We start from the raw sequence: 19069 nt of genomic DNA on the forward strand, positions 1-19069 counted from the left end.
CTTGAATGACATAAAATTTGAATTATCGGATGCTTTCGGTGATGCATCCGTAACATAAAGTGTGGCCATGCAATAATTCTCATTTGCCTTTCCGTGATCCAATATGAAGACAGGTCTTTTACAGAAAAGCGACTCTTGTCAAAATAGCTGTTACTTCTCACATCAAACTGCCAATTTTAGGAAGCTGGGGCCAAAGCACACAAGATTCCTCCTCTGCTTCTCTCCACTTCTGTTATTAAGTAGAGTAACAATGAGAGTAGTGATCGTGAGGAATGAGAGAAAAGATATGAAAACGTAAATCCCAACTTTACATTTCTCGCTTCGATTTCCAGCCCAAACTGAGCTCCAAATTCCTACAAGGCCTCCACTTGGAAGCCTAATAGATACTGCAAGCTCAAGATGTCCAAAACTGAATCCTTAAAATATTTGCATCATGCACACCCCCTCTCTGTTGACAGCGACTCCATTCTCCCAACTATCCAATCCTTCCACAGGACAATTGGGAACTTTTCTCATTTTCTCATGCCCACAGCCAACCTGCCAGAAAACCCTTTGGGTTCCACCTTTAAGATATATTCATAATCTGACGACTCCTCACTGTGTCCACCATTACTGTCGCAGCACGAACCGCCATCTTCTTTCTCCTGGGCTATTGCAATATCCACTCCCTCCACCTGTGGCGCCTGTAGTCTACTTCCAGCAAAACAGCCAGGTGACACTTTTAAAAACATTACTCAAATCATCTTCCTCTGCCCAAAAGCCTCCAGCGGCTTCCCATTCGTCTGACAGCAAAGGCCAAAATCTTCACAATGGCCTCCAAGGCTTTGAGGACCTCACCTCCTACCGTGCTCTCCCTTGTCACTTGCCTGAGCCACACAGGGTCTGCCTGCTGTTCCTGGAACAGACAAGGCTTTTCTGCCTGAGGGGCTCTGTGCCACTCGGTCCCCTGCCTAAAATGCCCTTTCCTCCTTATCCCCTTGGCATACCCCTTCACCTGCTTTAAGTCTTTGTTCAAATCTCACCTCCTCAATGAGGCTGACCTTCCCCTGTTTCATACCTCAACCACTCCCTGACCTTGACACTCTAGATTCTCTTTTCTTCCATTCTACCATTCTTTCTTTCTTCTTTTTCTTTCTTTCTTTCTTTCTTTCTTTCTTTCTTTCTTTCTTTCTTTCTTTCTTTCTTTCTTTCTTTTTCTTTCTTTCTTTCTTTCTTTCTTTCTTTCTTTCTTTCTTTCTTTCTTTCTTTCTTCCTTTCTTTCTCCTTTGCACATAGTGTTCACAGTGCACACAGTTGCACACAGTTGTACAGTGAGTACCCTTACTCATCTGCCTTGCTTATTCTTTCTCCCTACCTAGAACACCAGCTCCGTGTGGACAAAGGGATCTGTATCTGCCTTGTTCATGGCTGTATGCCAAGCCTAGAACAGTGAGAGACACACAGAAGACCCTCAACACATATTTGTTGGCCAAATAATTTTAAGTAAAGGTAGCTCATCAAACCAACCAGAAACATTTCACCCTGAAGACCCTCTTGGTTTTCAGAGCAGAAGCATGAAACATAGTGCCAAGAATTTCTGCTGAGTTCCAACCATGGACCTGACCTTATATCCTTAGTTCTGCTGACTCTCCCACCTACTAAGCTCTCCTTCTCCTTAAGTTCCAAGCAGCATAATTCCTTTGATATTTTGTGGGATTTCAGTTTAAATTTCTATTGGTGGCACATTCTTCCTTGAACTAGAGGTACCTTTATACTTGTCACCTGCCCCTATTTCAGAGTTTTCAAATTCTGGGTCGCACTCCATTAGTGGGTCATGAAATCGTTACTGTTTCATCATCGTAATTTTTAAAATGTGGAAGAGAAATAGATTAGAAATAGAATAAAATAGAAATAAAATAGAAATAGAATAAGATAGAAAATGCCAAATTAATTCTATAAAAGAGGCAAATATTTATTTTGTGCTACTTTTGTTTCATATGTATATCCACGTATTGGCTTGTGATATAAATAGTATTTCTAACACTGGATTTCTGTCAAAAAGTTGGGAAAACACTCTCTTATTTGACTCTAAGGTCCATGAGGGCAAAGAACGGTCTCCTTCATTTTTCTCTTCATCATAGGGCCATCATGGTGCCTTATAAAGAGGCTAAGAATATGATTTGAATTGAATTGATCCTCTGGACTTCAGAAATTTTGTTTTTGTTAAAAAATGTTTACGTACTAATATGCGGCCGACATAAACACCCATTTAAATGAAGCTACCACCCCCAAAGTGATGATGTGGAAGCAATTCCAGATACCAGCCTTTCATTGGAAGTCCTTGAGTCCTCACCACCATTGTTGTTCCTTGCGTGGTGGTAAACCAATCATGGTGTGCAAGCATTTTTGTAACTAATCTACAAAGAGATCATTGAGAGGAAACATTTAGACATCTTTATACAATTAGATACAGTAATTACGTGTCTGCCAAATCTAAAAATAAACAATGGAGATTTTATTTTTAAATTTTCCTTTCATTTTTCTGGGAATTCATTTTTATTGTGTTTACAAAAATATGGGTTCATGGTGGTTGGGAAAGTAACAACAACAACAACAACAACAACAACCTGATGCTTCACAAAGAGAATGAGAAGTACCATTCAAAAATATAAGTGGAAGATGTTTATTTTCAAATTATCAAAAGCACGTATTTCTTGCCAACGTTCTGTGATGTTACTGACAGTAAGTGTCTCATGTAGCCTGGCCCTTGTTGAAGTCACAATATGTATTTGCTATCACTTAGTAGGTTATAGTCATGTATTTTTTCTGGAATGTCCATGTCTCTTGACTGTTCACCCACAAATCTGTGTGATCATGGCCTCTGTACTAGTAAAAACTTTTGAGAATCTGTTTCCATATATGTATTTATTGACATAAACCACATACATATTTACTGAGCTTAAAACATGTTACCGGTTAAACATTTTTCTCCTATCCCCTTAGGGTGCATATTCAGAGATCCCTACTCTATACCTGTGGCAGCAAACTTTTTCTGGAACGGTCCAGACAGTAAATATTTTCCACATTCAATCCGTGTTGCAACTACTCAGCTCTGCCTTTGTACTATGAAAGCAGGCATAGACAATATGTTACCATATGGGTATGGCTGTGTTTCAAAAATCTTTATGAAAAAAAGGTAGCAACTCAGACTTGAGTCGAGGGCCATAGTTTGCTGATCTTTGTTCTGGACTCTAGAGAAAACTGCAAATCCAGATCCACTTTCCCAGGAAGTACAGGTTGCTCTAAACTGAGCAGCAGGAGAAATAGAATCCCAGTTTCTGTTTTAATTTGCTTTAGACCCAAACAAAATCATTTTATACATAAGAAAGCTAAGACCCCGAGAGATGACATTCCCTACGACCCCCATAAGGAAATTTCGCTCTGTACAACTGAAGGTTTTGCCCACTAGCCATGTCACCTTGCACTTGCCATAGAACTACGACATTTAATGGTAACCATATTAAATTGTTTTATTGATAAAGAACATCCTGTCTCAGCAAATTGTGGCTTCCTAACGATGGTATTTTCCTCAGATTTTGCCTCATTTCATTAGAAAATATTACATTCATGGCTCAGAAAGCCTAGCTGAATTACTTCTAACTAGTTGTATGGTTGAAAGAACTCAAAAAGAGAGGTAAAAAGAACACCAGCCATTTGCTCTCAGGAACGGCTTAGAAATTGGCAAGAATTCAGACTACAAAGGGAAGAAATTCTCAGGAGCTTCATTTCAGTAACTGTACCTGGTATTAATGATCCGCCTAGGTGTTGTTTAAACATGCACGGTCAATACATTATGCAAACAACACCCTGGCCAACGACAGAGGGCTTTCACGCACGCTGCATTTAAGACACAAAGTCATGGTTAATTCATGGCCAAGGATAGAACTAATGTGAGCGGTAAATAAAGTCAGGCCCTAAGGGTCAGCAGATCAAGGATGATGTCGTTACACTGGCAGCAAGGACATAAGCTTGCACCTCTTTATGCGTTCGGCTTCTGAACCCAGGCCAAGACTTAGCACAGTGTGGACAGTCAATGTTTGTGGTATGAATGAATGAATGCCAGGGCCGCTAAAAAGGATTACAGAGAGTTCTTAAAGTTGTCCTCATTGTTTTCACTTTTACATTTCTTCTTCTATTTCATTAAGGTGATTAAAGAGGAGGGTGAGAAGGAATCTCATGGGAGCAATCTAAATAATAATCTGTGTCACGGAAAAAGAATTGAAGTCCAGAGACACAAAATTACTTGGCCAAGACTACATCACTTTGTAAAGACTTCACAGATAAATAAAATTTAGAGAGGTTTTCTCACAGTTTTGTAGTCTCTTTTCAAAAGCCACACTCGTTATCCTAAGCATATATCCAGACTATGGAAGATTTCCGAATGTACTCTGTCTTTAAAACCAAGACTAGGAAGCTTTGCTTTGTAACTCTATATATCAAATTCCAAGGATATGGGAAATACAATTCATGTGTGACCCATCTCCAAAGAGCTCATAGACTTTCCTGCTGGGGTACCCCATTCTCACCCTTCTCTGACCCTAAAAAATTCCCCAATGAGAACTGATTTTGAGTGGGTGGGAAGAGGAAAGACTCACTTGCTCCTATTTTCAATCTGTCTAATGAAGGATAGTTTCTTGAAATTCCTTTTAACCAAAGACCACAACTTTTATTCCATAAAAATACTTAAAATGCAAACAACTCTGGAAGAGAGAAAACCAAAACTGTTGACTTAGAGTCACTCTAAGGGGTAAATAGTTTATCAGATCTTTTCCAAAGAGTAGGTTCTCACAGCTACAGACTCCGTGGAGAGAAAAGGGTACGGGGGGGGGGGGGGGGGGGGGAAGCAAAACAAATGTTGACTAATTTACATTTTTTTGCTGGAGGCTGCCCTGTCTCTGAATTTAGTGGAGTCTCTACCAGCTCAATTTCCAGGGATTTGTTCTGAACACTTGCAACTCCAGCACCAGTGCCATTTCTGGGACTCACTACCTGAGTTTTCCTTTCTCCTCTACCAGCTTGCTTCAGGCTCCCAGGAGTCACTCCCGCAAATGCAATTCTGGCTCTTTCACCATCTGTCTCAGTGAAGGGGTATCCTTTCTGGATGGGATAAGAATATTTAACAAAAATCTTTTCAGGTAACCGTAACCCAACTGACTACTAAAGGAGTCAGGCTTTCACTGAAACTGGTGGTTTTAGTGGTCACTGGTGGGTTGCACTGGCAGTTGGCTCTAAAATGGGTACCTTCAGCAGGAGGCTTATCAGAGAGTATTCTCAGAACCATCGGCCCTGAGAGGTCAAGGGGAGCAGGGTTGGGCGGAGAAAGAAGCTGAGCTATAATGGAGTTACAGCAAAGGTCTCAGTCGATCTGAATCAATCTCCAGAACGAAGCCGGACCTTCAGAATTGCCCTGAATTCAGGCACGAGATCCACTTCACTCATAACCCAGCCTTGACCAGTCATTGAATGAGGCCTGTGCCTGAGAAGGATGTACTATGTTGGGGAGATCTTGGGCAAGGCAGTGCGCTTCAGTTGAGGGAAAGTCCCAAAGAGACATATCAACCGAGGGCCATCAGCAATCGGCATTCCCAGCAGCTGAGGAAGTAAGTGCTTCAATTCTGGAGGGGCATCTTTGTGGGGAGCCATGGCATCCACCACAATAAGTCACCGTCCCTTTAAGTACATGCTTTGAACCAAGGCTCAGCAAAATGGAAAACCGTTCATTGTTTTTTTTAGAAATTTTACCAAGATTCATTCTTTTCGGCAAGTTATGTCACTCACAGTAGTGTCATCCATGGTGTTTGAGTTACCAGTTCAACGCATGGGGATCAATCTGCATTTGGAATTGTCATGTAGATAACAACTCAACGCAAGCATCTGCCTGCTTCACTGTAAGTGTGGTCAGACCCACAAATTAAAATGTTTGAAATGCATAGTATCATAAATTACTTTTCTGTTCTTCCTCCTTTATATTTCAGTTAAAAATATGTGCATGAGTAATAATATTCATATAAATTTTGTTTCAGGACAGCAAAGGAAGCATTATATTTGATATGAAAGGAGAGAATTAGATTTGAAAAAGCAATTTAGGATGAGAACTTGCCCTAGAGTCATTTTCAGCCCCGGCTACCCATTAAAATCATCTATGAAGCTGCAAAACATCCTGATGTCCAGGCCATACCCCAGAGCAATTGAATCAGAACCTCCAGGGGCAAAACCCAGGCATCTCATTATTTTTGAAACTCCCCAAAGAATTGCAATGTACAGATAAGGTTAAAAACTCTGTGCCCTAGCACAGCGGTTCTCAAGCTTGAGGTGTTTCACAATCACCTAGAGAGCTCCTTAAACTACAAATTGCTGGACTCCACCTCCAGAGTTTCTGATCCAATAGCTCTGGGATGGGGTTGATAATTTGCATTTCTAATCAGTCCCTGGGTGATGCGAAAGCTGCTAGTTCCAGGACCACACTTTGAGAAACAGGGTTCTGCAGGCTTGGTCTGTCTGACCAGAGTTCCCGGCACATTTAGGAACTCCCCTCCACTAAACCCTGGTCCCCCGCCCTTCCCCCCTCCACTAAACATGTTACAAAATCTTTAAAAATTTCCCTTTATCAGCATTTGGGAAGACGCTTTCTCACCCTCTACACAGTTATTTCCTAATCCTACGTATCTCCATTTCCATGAGCAGCATCCACTAGCCGTAAGGTAGGATGACCTCCAACTTCTTCCATTAGTTTTTCATCTTTTGTCTTGAATTTCTCTATGATTATAGGTGTGATTCTCCAGATTACCAGACTAGGACTAGAAACATTCCTTTGAAACAGCAAGCTAATTGATTCTATTGCACACTTCAGTCGCAACATCTACACTGTTGGAAAGCCCATGCGCTCACCTGTGTCTTTTCACATTTGCTATTTTTTATCCCGAGTTGGGCCAGTTGCAGCGGTCCTTCTCTACTGCACAGCATTTTGCTGCCAGGACCTAGAAATGCATCACATTTGTCATGACTCACATCAAGCAACGTCAGTAAATGACACAAAGGCGGGCAGCAGGGATTTGGCTATAATCTTTTCTAAGTGCCCCTTAAAATCAGAATATTTCACAGGTGGATTTAAAATAAGATTTATTTAATTCCTGCCACCTTGCAATTCTTTCAATAGGAGAGTTTCTAAAATTTGCATTAAGACTTGTGAAAGAAAGAAAGAAAGAAAGAAAGAAAGAAAGAAAGAAAGAAAGAAAGAAATCCAAAATGGAGCCACTTGTGCTAAGACCCAAGTCAGCAAACCAAGACTTAATACCTAACCTAACTGTAGTTTCAGCCTCTCCCAGGAATGTTACCTTCCACCAGTTTATCTGGAATTACCTGGTCAGCATTAGTGAGGTAATCTGCCTGAGAGACACCCCCCCCAAGCTTCCTCCAAAGGACGGTGAGCTTGCCACAAAGGATCCATTCTTTGTCTCACCCCTTTCTGCCTATAAAAGTCTTCCACTTTGCATACATTTTTGGAGCCCCTTTCTATCTGCTAGGTGGGATGCTGCCCAACTCATGAATTGTTGAATAAAACTAAGAAGATCTTTACATTTTATTCAGTTGAATTTTATTTTTTAACCAATTCATACCCTCCACTCCAAACACTAAATCTGAAAAAGCAGTTTGGAGGTTCCGATAACAACTAACTTTCTTCCTTAAGGAAGCCTGAAGAAAAAGGAAGCCAAAAAAGCCCTCATTTTCTCTAGTAAAAGAAAAATATTCACACAATTTTTCAGTTTGGCTAAGATTAATAACTCATAATCTGAAGATATTGGCTTCTGTTGAAGTGAATATCAAGATTTATTGACCTGCGGAGTAAATATTAACAGAGGTGAAACTGAGGTTAATAACAAACCTCAAGGGATAATACATCTTTATATTTGCTGAAGTAAAAAGTCAGCCCATATATTGCTCATACATACATTCAAAAACCTCTTTAACCAAAAAGCTCTGGAAATCTCTTTGCTGTGACAGGTTGCTTAAATATATGACCAAATTTCCATTTGTATTAACATTCTCTGGGTGTGGAGGCAGCCAGAAAAGCGAAACATTAATCACTTCCTCTGAGGATCATCAGTAACCAATCAAAGGGCAGCCACTTATTTACATATTAGATCTGATTGGAAGAAACTGATCCTAACTAGCATCTCATTCTCTTCAATCTTGCTAATGCCGGCAGTATGTGGATCTAACCGGCACTAATATTTGGTCACCTGATAAGCCCATCTTTCCCCTTGCATACAAAATAAAAATAATCCAAACTCCTCATTTCATACAAATCCAAATAAGTATGCTTATTGTCAACAACAAATTTTGTTGACAAAATAAACTGTTTGTTAAAGAGGCATTTTTTTTAACTTTATTTATTTTGAGAGAGAGAGAGAGAGAAAATGCATGTGCAGGGAAGGAGCAGAGAGAGAGGCAGAGAAAGAGGGAAGAGAGAGAATCCCAAGCAGGTTCTGCACCACTGGGGCTTGAACCCACAAACCGGGAGATCATTACCTGAGCTGAAATCAAGAGTCTGACGCTTAACCAACTGGGCCACCCAGGCACCCCTGGTAAAAAGGTGTTTTTTTAATATAGGAAATATAATTTTCCCTGCATAAAGAGATATTTCTGGGCTATGGTGTTAGAGGGCCGGTGTTGAATTCTGGCTTTATGACTTATTTGCTCTGTGACATTAGGCAAGTGACTCAATGAAATGAAATGAAATGAAATGAAATGAAATGAAATGAAATGAAAGATGAAAATAAATGAGGTAAGGACTTCCAGGGAAGATGGTGGTAAGGACTTCCATGGGATGGTGAGCTTGGCTCACTCCTCCCATGGATTCAAATAGATAACATTCTCATCAGTGTAAATAACCCAGAAAATGACCCAGAGACTTGCAGAATAAACCCCACAACTAAATGTAGAGAAGTGGCCACACTGAAGAGAGCAGGAGGGGCAGAGATACTGTCAGGAACTAAAGGGAATCAGAGGACTGCCCACAGAAGGGAGGGTGCTGCAGACATGGGGAGGGGAAAGAAACAGACTTCCACACTGGGGAGCCTGCACAGGGAAGATGAATCTCTATGACATTTGGCTTTGAAAACCAGAGGGGCTGAACTTCATGAGTCCTTACAACCAGCAGGGCTTAAAATCTGGAATTTAAAAAATTCAGCAGGCTCAGTTCTGGGAGAGCTGGGAGGGGGAGAAAAAAAACCGAGTCTCTGCCCTTAAAGAGACAGCACAACAAATAGCCAATGAAGATACAGCATAGAAACAGCAGTTTGAAAGGTGCCTGGGGCACATGAGAGGCAGTGTTACTTACTAATCTCAGTGTCCTAGAAGGACAGAAGTCATGGGGAACTCCTTCAGGAGCAAAGGAACTGGAAGGCACCATTTCCCTCCCCACCCCCCAGCATAAACACCCTGCCACCTGCAGGACTCACTAAGTTTTTAGCACTGCTGTGCCCACCCCTCACCTCCACCGTGCTTCTGCCAATCCACCCCTTTGGACATCCGTCCAGGTGATGCAGGGCCCTTCTTGCAGAGGAATGAATGCACCCAAAGCTTGCTAGCCTCCCCCCCCCCCCACTGCATAACACCCTCTGCTGTGCTTCCCCAGACCCATCCAAATGGTGCCTCAGTCCAGGCACTGCAGGAGCCCTCCTGCAAAGGAACCAGGAATGGCAGTTCAAAACACAGCATCCCCCTCCACTGTGCTTCTTGGGATCTGCCCCCTCCAATAGGCTCTTGGCCAGAGTTTATACAGGGTGGTGCTGCAGGCCCGGCAGTGTGCAAACAGCCCCCACAGTGGCCAGTACCACTCCAAAGTGACTCCTTCCCTGGAGAGAGGAAAAGTTCACCACCACCACACACACCAGTCAGAAGGAAGAACCAGCAATGGCCTGGGTGCAGAAAACTGGTCTGATTGTAGGCCCTGCCCACCAAGGAAAGCTACTCAGGGGACAACACAGGGAAAGTACCTGCAGTCCCATGCTACCACATTTCAGTCAAACGCCTGGTCTGAATCAACTCAAGCCAGAAGTGTCCACTAACTGGCCCACTGACAACACAAGAAGCAAACACTGCTCACCACAGGCAAAGAGAGCCAACGCAGATAACAGGACTGAAGGGAAAAGCAGCCCAGGGGCAACAACAGGGTGCACACGTCATGCAAAGGAAACACTCCTGAGGTACTGGGTTCTGCTGAACAGGGAACACAGCACTGCAGGGCACTATAGGACCTCTTCCACAAAGACCATTATTTTCAAGTGCAGGAGATGGTAGCTATCTTGCCTAAAACACAGAAATAGACACAGAGAGTTAGACAAAATTAGGACACAGAGGAATATGTCCCAAATGAAAGAACAGACAAAACCACAGCAAGAGACCTGAGTGGAATGGAGATAAGTAATATGCCTCATAGAAAATTTAAAGTAATGATCATAAAGATACTCACTAAACTTGAGGAAAAAGGGGAGGACAGCAGTTAGACCCTCAACAAAGAGATAAGAAAGAACCAATCAGAGATGAAGAACACAATAAATGAAATTAAAAATACACTCGATGGAATAAATAATAGAGTAGATGAAGCAGAAGAATCAATCAGTGACCTGAAGGGCAAAGTAATGGAAAGCTGAGCAGGTGAGAAGAAAAAATATGCAAAATGAGAATAGACTCGGGGAAATTAGCAACATCATCAGGTGTAATACATTTTTTAAAAAACATTTGTTCATTTTTGAGAGACAGGAGAGAGACAGTGCAAGCAGGGAGGGGGAGAGAGGGGAGACACAGAATCTGAAGCAGGCTCCAGACTGAGCTGTCAGCACAGAGCCCAACACAGGGCTCAAACCCATGAACCATGAAATTATGACTGGAGTCAAAGTCAGACACTTAACCAACTGAGCCACCCAAGCACCCCACTCTCAAGTATAATAACATTCACGTCATAGGGATCCCAAAAGAAGAAGAGAAAGACAAGGGGCAGAAAATTTATTTCAAGAAATAATAGCTGAAAACTTTCAGAATCTGGGGAAGGAAACAGAAATCCAGATCAAGAAGGCACAGAGATCTCCCAACAAAATCAACCCAAAAGGTCCACACCAAGATACATAGTAATTAAGATGCCAAAATATAGTGATAAAGAGAGAATTTTAAAAGCAGCAAGAGAAAAGGAAGCAGTTACATACAAAGGAAACTCCATAAGGCCGTAAACTGATTTTTTAGCAGAAACTTTGCAGGCCAGAAGGGAATGGCATAAAATATTCAAAATGCTGAAAGGAAAAAATCTGCAACCAAGAATACTCTATCCAGAAAGTCTACCACTCAGAATAGAAAGAAACATAAAGAATTTCCCAGACACACAAAATTTAAAGGAATTCATGACCACTAGACCAGCCTTACAAGAAATGTTAAAGGGGACTCTGACTGGAAAGGAAAGACCATAAGCAGGAGTAAGGAAAGTAGGAAGCACTAAAACAGTAAAAATAAGTATATTTGTAGAAACCAATCAAGAGGCTCTCAAAATATAAGGATATAAAGTATGACACTATATACCTAAATTGTGAGCAGAAGAGGAGTAAAAGATGGGTTCAAATTTAAATGACTATCAACTAAATATAGACTGCTATATACAGAAAATGTTATATACAAACCAAATGGTAAACACAAATCAAAAACCAGTGATAGATATGCAAAAAATAAAGAGAAAATATCCAAGTATATCACTAAAGAAAGCCAACTAATCATGAGAAAAGAGAGCAAGAGAGGAAAGAACAGAAAAAAACTACAAAATAAGCATAAAACAGGTAACAAAATGGAAATAAATACAGGCCTATCAATAATTACTTTGAATGTCAATGAATTAAATACTCCAATCAAAAGACATAGGGTGAAAGAATGGATAAAAAAAAATCAAGATGCATCTATATGCTGTCTACAAGAGATTCATTTCAGTCCTGAAGACACATGCAGATTGAAAGTGAAGGGATGGAAGAGCATTTATCACGCAGATGGAAGTGAAAAGAAAGCCAGGTAGCAATACTTATACTGGACAAAATAGACTTTAAAACAAAGACCATAGCAAGAGACAATGGGCACTATATAATCATTAAGGGGACAATCCAACAAGAAGACATAACAATTGTAAATATTTATACACTCAACATGGAAGGACTTAAAGCAGTTAATAACAAACATAAAAAAAGTAATTGGTAATACAATAATAGTAGAGAATCTTAACATGGCACTTACATCAATGGATAAATCATCCAAACAGAAAATAAACAAGGAAACTGTGTCCTTGAATGACACATCGGACCAGGTGGACTTAACAGATATATTCAGAACATTCCATCCTAAAACAGCAGGATATAGGTGCCTAGGTAGCTCAGTTGGTTAAGCAGCTGACTTTGACTCAGGTCATGATCTCACAGTTCATGAGTTCAAGCCCTACATCGGGCTCTGTGCTGACAGCTCCGAGCCTGGGCCCTGCTTCAGATTCTGTGTCTCCCTTTCTCTTCCCCTCCTCTGCTCACACTCTGTCTCTCTCTCTCTTTCTCAAAAATAAACAAAGTTTAAAAAATTTTTTTCTTAAACAGCAGGATACACATTCTTTCAAGAACATATGGAACATTCTCCAGAATAAATCACATATTAGGCCATAAAACATGTCACAACAACCTTCAAAAAGATAGAAGTCATTCCATGCACCTTTTCTGACCATATTATTATGAAACTAGAAATTAATCACAAGAAAAAAATCTGGAAAGAGCACAGGTACATGGAGGTCAAATAACATGCTACTAAACAATGAATGGGTCAACCAAGAAATAAAAGAGGAAGTAAAAAAATACATGGAGACAAATGAAAATGAAAACATAACAGTCCAAAATCTTTGGGATGCAGCAAAAGCCGTTCTAAGAGGGAAGTTTATAGCAATACAGTTCTACCTCAAGAAGCAAGAAAAATGTCAAATAAACAACCTAACCTTACACTCAAAGAAGCTAGAAAAAGAAGAACAAACAAGGCAAAAACCAATAGAAGAAAGGAAATAATAAAGATTAGAGAAGAAACAAATGAAATAAAAACTAAAAAATCAATAGAACTGATCAATGAAACCAGGATCTGGTACTTTGAAAGATCAACAAAATTGGTAAACCTTCAGCAAGAATCATCAAAAAAGAAGAGAGAGATGATTCAAATCAACAAAATCAGAAATGAAAGAAGAGAAATAACCAACACTGAAGAAATACAAAGAATACAAGAAAATATTATGAAAAATTACATGCCAACAAATTGGACAACCTAGAAGAAATGGATAAATTCCTAGAAACATATAACCTCCCAAAACTGAGCCAGGAAGAAATAGAAAATTTGAATAGACTGATTACTAGTGATGAAACTGAATCAGTAATCAAAAAACTCTAACAAACAAAAGTCTACAACCAAATGCCTTTACAGGTGAATTCTACCAAACATTTATTTTAGTTTTTTATTTTTTTAAATTCTACCACACATTTAAAAAAAGTTGATACTATTCTTCCCAAGCTATTTCAAAAAATAGAAGAGGAAGAAAACCTTCCAAATTTATTCTATGAGGTCTGCATTACTCTGATGCCAAAACCAGATAAAGACACTACAGAGGCGCCTGGGTGGCGCAGTCGGTTAAGCGTCTGACTTCAGCCAGGTCACGATCTCGCGGTCCGTGAGTTCGAGCCCCACGTCGGGCTCTGGGCTGATGGCTCAGAGCCTGGAGCCTGTTTCCGATTCTGTGTCTCCCTCTCTCTCTGCCCCTCCCCCGTTCATGCTCTGTCTCTCTCTGTCGCAAAAATAAATAAACGTTAAAAAAAAAATTAAAAAATTTTAAAAAATTAAAAAATTTCTCCAACATAGACTATGGCAACATTTTTCTAGATGTGTCTCCTGAGGCAAGGAAGATAAAAGCAACACTAAACTATTGGGACTGCATCAAAATAAAAATCTTCTGCACAGCAAAGGAAACAATCAACAAAACTAAAAGACAACCTACTAAATAGGAGAAGATATTTGCAAATGACATATCGGATAAAGAGTTAATATCCATGGGGCGCCTGGGTGACCCATTTGGTTAAGCTTCTGGCTCTTGATTTCAGCTCAGGTCATGATCTCATGGTCGTGACATGGAGCCCACATCAGGCTCCACACTCAGGGTGGAGCCTGCTTAAGATTCTCTCTCTCCCTTTCACTCTGTCATCACATGCTCTCTCTTCTCTCTCTCTCTCTCTCTCTCTCTCTCTCTCTCTCTCTCTCAAAATAATTGTTTATAAAGAAAAGAGTTAGTATCCAAAATATTTAAAGAACTCATACAACTCAATACCCAAAACACAAATAACCCATTTAAAAATGGGCAGGTGGGGCGCCTGGGTGGCGCCGTCGGTTAAGCGTCCGACTTCAGCCAGGTCACGATCTCGCGGTCCGAGAGTTCGAGCCCCGCGTCGGGCTCTGGGCTGATGATAGCTCAGAGCCTGGAGCCTGTTTCCAATTCTGTGTCTCCCTCTCTCTCTGCCCCTCCCCCGTTCATGCTCTGTCTCTCTCTGTCCCAAAAATAAATAAACGTTGAAAAAAAAAATTTAAAAATGGGCAGGAGACATGAACAAACATCTTTCCAAAGAAGACACAGAAAGCCAACAGACACATGAAAAGATGCTGAACAGCACTCATTATTAGGGAAACACAAATAAAAACTACAATGAGATAACACCTCACACCTGTCAGAATGACTAAAATCAAAAACACAAGAAACAACAAGTGTTGGCGAGGATATGGAGGAAAAGGAACCCTCATACACAGTTGGTGGGATTGCAAACTGGTGCAGCCTGTGGAAAACAGTATGGAGTTACTTCAAAATATTAAGAATATTGGGGCGCCTGGGTGGCGCAGTCGGTTAAGCGTCCAACTTCAGCCAGGTCACTATCTCGCGGTCCGTGAGTTCGAGCCCCGCGTCAGGCTCTGGGCTGATGGCTCGGAGCCTGGAGCCTGTTTCTGATTCTGTGTCTCCCTCTCTCTCTGCCCCTCCCCCATTCATGCTCTGTCTCTCTCTGTCCCAAAAATAAAATAAACGTTGAAAAAAAAAAAACAAAAAAAAACCAAAATATTAAGACTAGAACTACCCTACAATCCAGTAATTATGCTAGTAAGTAGTTACACAAAGAATACAAAACACTAATTGAAAGGGATATATGCACCCTTGCATTTATTGTAGCCTTATTTAGCCAAATCATGGAAGCAGCCTGAGTCCATCAATAGATGAGTGGACAAAGAAGATGTGGTATATATATATATATATATATATATATATATATATATATATATACACAATGGAATATTGCTGAACCATAAAAAAGAATGAAATCTGGGGCACCTGTGTGGCTCAGTTGGTTAAGTGTCCAGCTCTTGATTTTGGCTCGGGTCATGATCTCGTGGTTCGTGGGATGTAGCCCCACATGAGGCTCTGTGTTGACAGTGCAGAGCCTACTTGGCATTCTATCTTCTCCCTCTCTCTCTGCCCTTCCCTCCTTCTCTTTCTCTAAAATAAATAAATAAACTTAAAAAAAAGAATGGAATCTTGCCATTCACAACAACATGGATGGAGCTAGAGGGGATTATGCTAAGCAAAATAAGGCGGTCAGAGAAAGATAAATACCATATGATTTCACTCATATGTCGAATTCAAGAAACAAATGAGCAAAGGAAAAAAAAGAGAGAGAGACAGATCAAGAAACAGACTCTTAACTATAGACACCAAATCAATGGTTACCAGAGGGAAGGTGGGTGGAGGGTGAGTGAAATATGTGAAGGGGATTAAGAGTACACTTATGATGAGTGCTGAGTTACGTATAGAATTGTCAAATTACTATATTGTATATCTGAAGCTAATATAACACTGTATGTTAACTACAATGGAATTAAATTTTCAAAACTCAATTAAAAATAAATGAATAAAGAGAATTGATACGAAATCATACTTGTAAATGAAGTAAAACAAAGATAATAATAGCACCTACTTCTTAAAGTTGTTGGCAAGATTAAATGAGTTAGGACACGTATATAGTGCCTTAAAATATACGCATAGAATGTATCACATATAAATGTGTGTTGTGACAAAGCAAGTTCCAGGAAAAAAAAAAAAACTTCAGGGTGATTTGGCCCAAAGTCTTAAACCTTTCAGTGCATGTGACCTAGTTTGTTTGTTTGTTTGTTTGTTTGTTTTTTGGTTTAGCCTGATCCATTGAGAATACTCAGTGTTACTACCATTGATATTTGTTTCAATTCAGTTGCCAACGTATAAAATTCAGGAAAATTCCATGCATAATAATCAGAATTTACAGCTTTGACAAAACCTCGGGAGACACGCCTGTACTGGACTCATTCTCAGAGGCCAACAATCAACTGTGCTGAGGGGCAGGTGCCTGCTGTGGAAAGGGCAGGGGCCCCTGCCCGCTTCACAAAGTGCAAGCTGTTGTCCATTTGCCACAGTCCCCACCACTCTCTATTACTCCCCATCCTGAGGCTAAGTGTCAACTCGCAGGTATTATCCCATTAACACCACTGGCTACTCCTGTAGTAGGATAAAACTGAAAGAAAATTGTATCCTCACACCGGAGACTTTTTCCAAAATGGAAAACCAAACCAAAGAGCCATGTGTTTTAAGAAAAATGTCATCCAGACATATTTTCTCGAACATTAAGAGGATTTCTGGGTTTACTATGCCAACAAAGCGTGTCTGTAGCAAAAGAATACAACTTAATCTGCCATTAGGAAAACCAACCATGAGAAGAAGCGTGGCTAGCGTGTGGAAAGGATGCTGAGGGAAGGCTTAATGATCTGTAAAAAGAGCCTGAAATTTCAACAGTTGTTTCTGGGAGCGTGAGGAAAATAAGTGGTGATGCTCTGATAGGCAGTCATGTGCACTTTTTGCATTCACTACCTGTCCTGTCCAGGTGTCTGTCCTTTGACCGAAGCCAAATGCGCCATCGTGCAAATGGAGGAACGGATGCCGGGGAAGTGTAGAGATGTGACTAATTGTAGCATGCTAATGAGAGGCGGAAATAAGACTGCAACCTGGTCCCTTGGCTCCACTCCACATCTTTTCTATGATTCAAGTCCAAATGTAAATGGCTTCCAGTGTGACTTCATCATGACATCAGTGTGAATACACACCTTCCTGTGACTCGAATTTCCACTTTCTCCTCCTCTCAGGAGACTATGGGGAAAGGGATTTAAGTAAATGCGAGTGTTAGCTCTCCGGTGAGAAAACACTAACTGCGGTCCTAGAATTGTAATTGTCCAGAGGGTTTAAGAGATGGAATAAAACATTTGATCCGCTGGTTTCTGGATGAACAAACTATATAAATGAGGTTAATACTCCTCTAAGCCTTAATTACCAAAATGAAATCTTAAGAGCAAAAATGTAAAACAAACAAGCAGTAAAGATACATTTGGCGACATGACATCTCATCAGTTGCCAGAAAGTTCTCCATTTTCATACCTTAATGCAATAGAAACAGTCTTTTTTTTCTTTTGAAGAAAATGTAGCATCGTTTTACTTAACTTTTGCCAAGTCTCTGATTGACCCTAATTTGTTATATTGTTTCATTTTCTACAATCCCATGAGCCCACCGGTCAGATACCTTCAGAAAGACTGCAAGATACATGCCTGAAACTATAAAAATAAGAGCTGGGACCAAAACACAAACAAACAAAAAAAACTAGCCCTCCCATACAGACAGTCATGCAATTTATTAACTTCAAAGGCTCCACTATCAATATCTACAATTATTTACTCCAAATGCTTTTTGTTTTCTCTGCCTTTGCTGTCCCTCCTTCAGCCAATGGCTTTCCCCAAATAGGACACGAAAATTCTTATCCCATTGCTTATCTGGTGAGGTGAGTTTTTTTTCTTTTGTTTTAAGATAGTACCTGATCTTTTTCTTCAGTATTGCTCTCTTCCCAGGGCCCCTGCTCCCATTCAAGGTAATGAGGCTTTGAGAATTGCCTCAAGGGAGAAATCTAATGCCTCAAGGTGGAAATCCCTTAGATGGTGAAAACCAGTTTTTCAGACTTTGGTTTCCAAAATTCTAAACTTTGTTAGTCAAACACTAAGAGAGTTTAAGGAAAAGTACTGAAGAGAGGGAGACTGTCTTGAGAGAATTAAGTAAGGGACAAGATGTGACGTGAGGACTTTAAGATCCCCCAGAAAAAGATGTTCTGCATCTTCTGGGAGAGATCAAGACAAAACCCCAGGGAGGAGGTATGAGGAAAGTTGGGGCAGGTGAGATTCCAGGCTTTCCTCAGAGTTCCATGTTATTCATCTGAGACCTCCAGACAGAGAGGGCTGTGAGTTCAAGAGAAAAGGACACCCCAGCTCTCCCGAGTGTAGACTGATGCATCTTCATAGGTAGACCATCCCCACTCACTCCCAGTGCCTTGGCCCTAAGCAGTCTGCATGGGATTACAACCCCTTGCACAGGTTAGAACTTTGGAGAAGCCAATGGGAACTTCCAAATGGACTGAAGAGAAGGGAGGGATAGTCAAAATGCAAATAAAATTATGAGGCTTTTATATTGTTTTTTTTTTCTTGCATATGTAGTTTGTGAACTCATTTAAGGACAACCCTCAAGCACCAGAATTATTCTGACTTAAAAATAAAGTGAACAGCCCTATTGGTTTTCAGTTATGAGCTTAACTCCCTTTCAACATCTCTGAAATCCCCTTACTAAAACCTGTCTTACCACCAGTGACTCAGGCATCCAAACCAGAAACAAGGGTTTCTCTTTGCTTCTTTGGTTTCCTTTACTCTCCAACCCACCTATCGCTACCCTCTCCTTTTCTTTCATCAGTGTGGCTGCCAAGTCCTTCAGATTTTGGCCCTTAAGGTTTGCTCTGGCTTATCCTCTTGTGATGCTAATTTTATATGTCAACTTGACTGGGCTAAGGGATGCCCACATAGGTAGTAAGACATTTCTGGGTGTGTCTG

General features: G+C 40.6%; 1 long non-coding RNA gene across 1 annotated transcript in view; it reads right to left on the bottom strand.

Moving 5' to 3' along the window:
• Positions 1 to 1983: 1983 nt before the first annotated feature.
• Positions 1984 to 19069, bottom strand: part of LOC109491562 — a 57000-nt gene continuing 39914 nt past the window's right edge. The window contains exons 3-4 of the long non-coding RNA XR_006585602.1: positions 6928 to 7016; positions 1984 to 2396 (exon numbers count right to left, since the gene is read on the bottom strand). This is a non-coding gene — a long non-coding RNA (uncharacterized LOC109491562). The remainder of the gene's footprint in view (positions 2397 to 6927; positions 7017 to 19069) is intronic.

This window comes from Felis catus, chromosome C2 (assembly GCF_018350175.1).
Source record: "Felis catus isolate Fca126 chromosome C2, F.catus_Fca126_mat1.0, whole genome shotgun sequence".
NCBI classification, from domain to species: Eukaryota; Metazoa; Chordata; class Mammalia; order Carnivora; family Felidae; genus Felis; species Felis catus.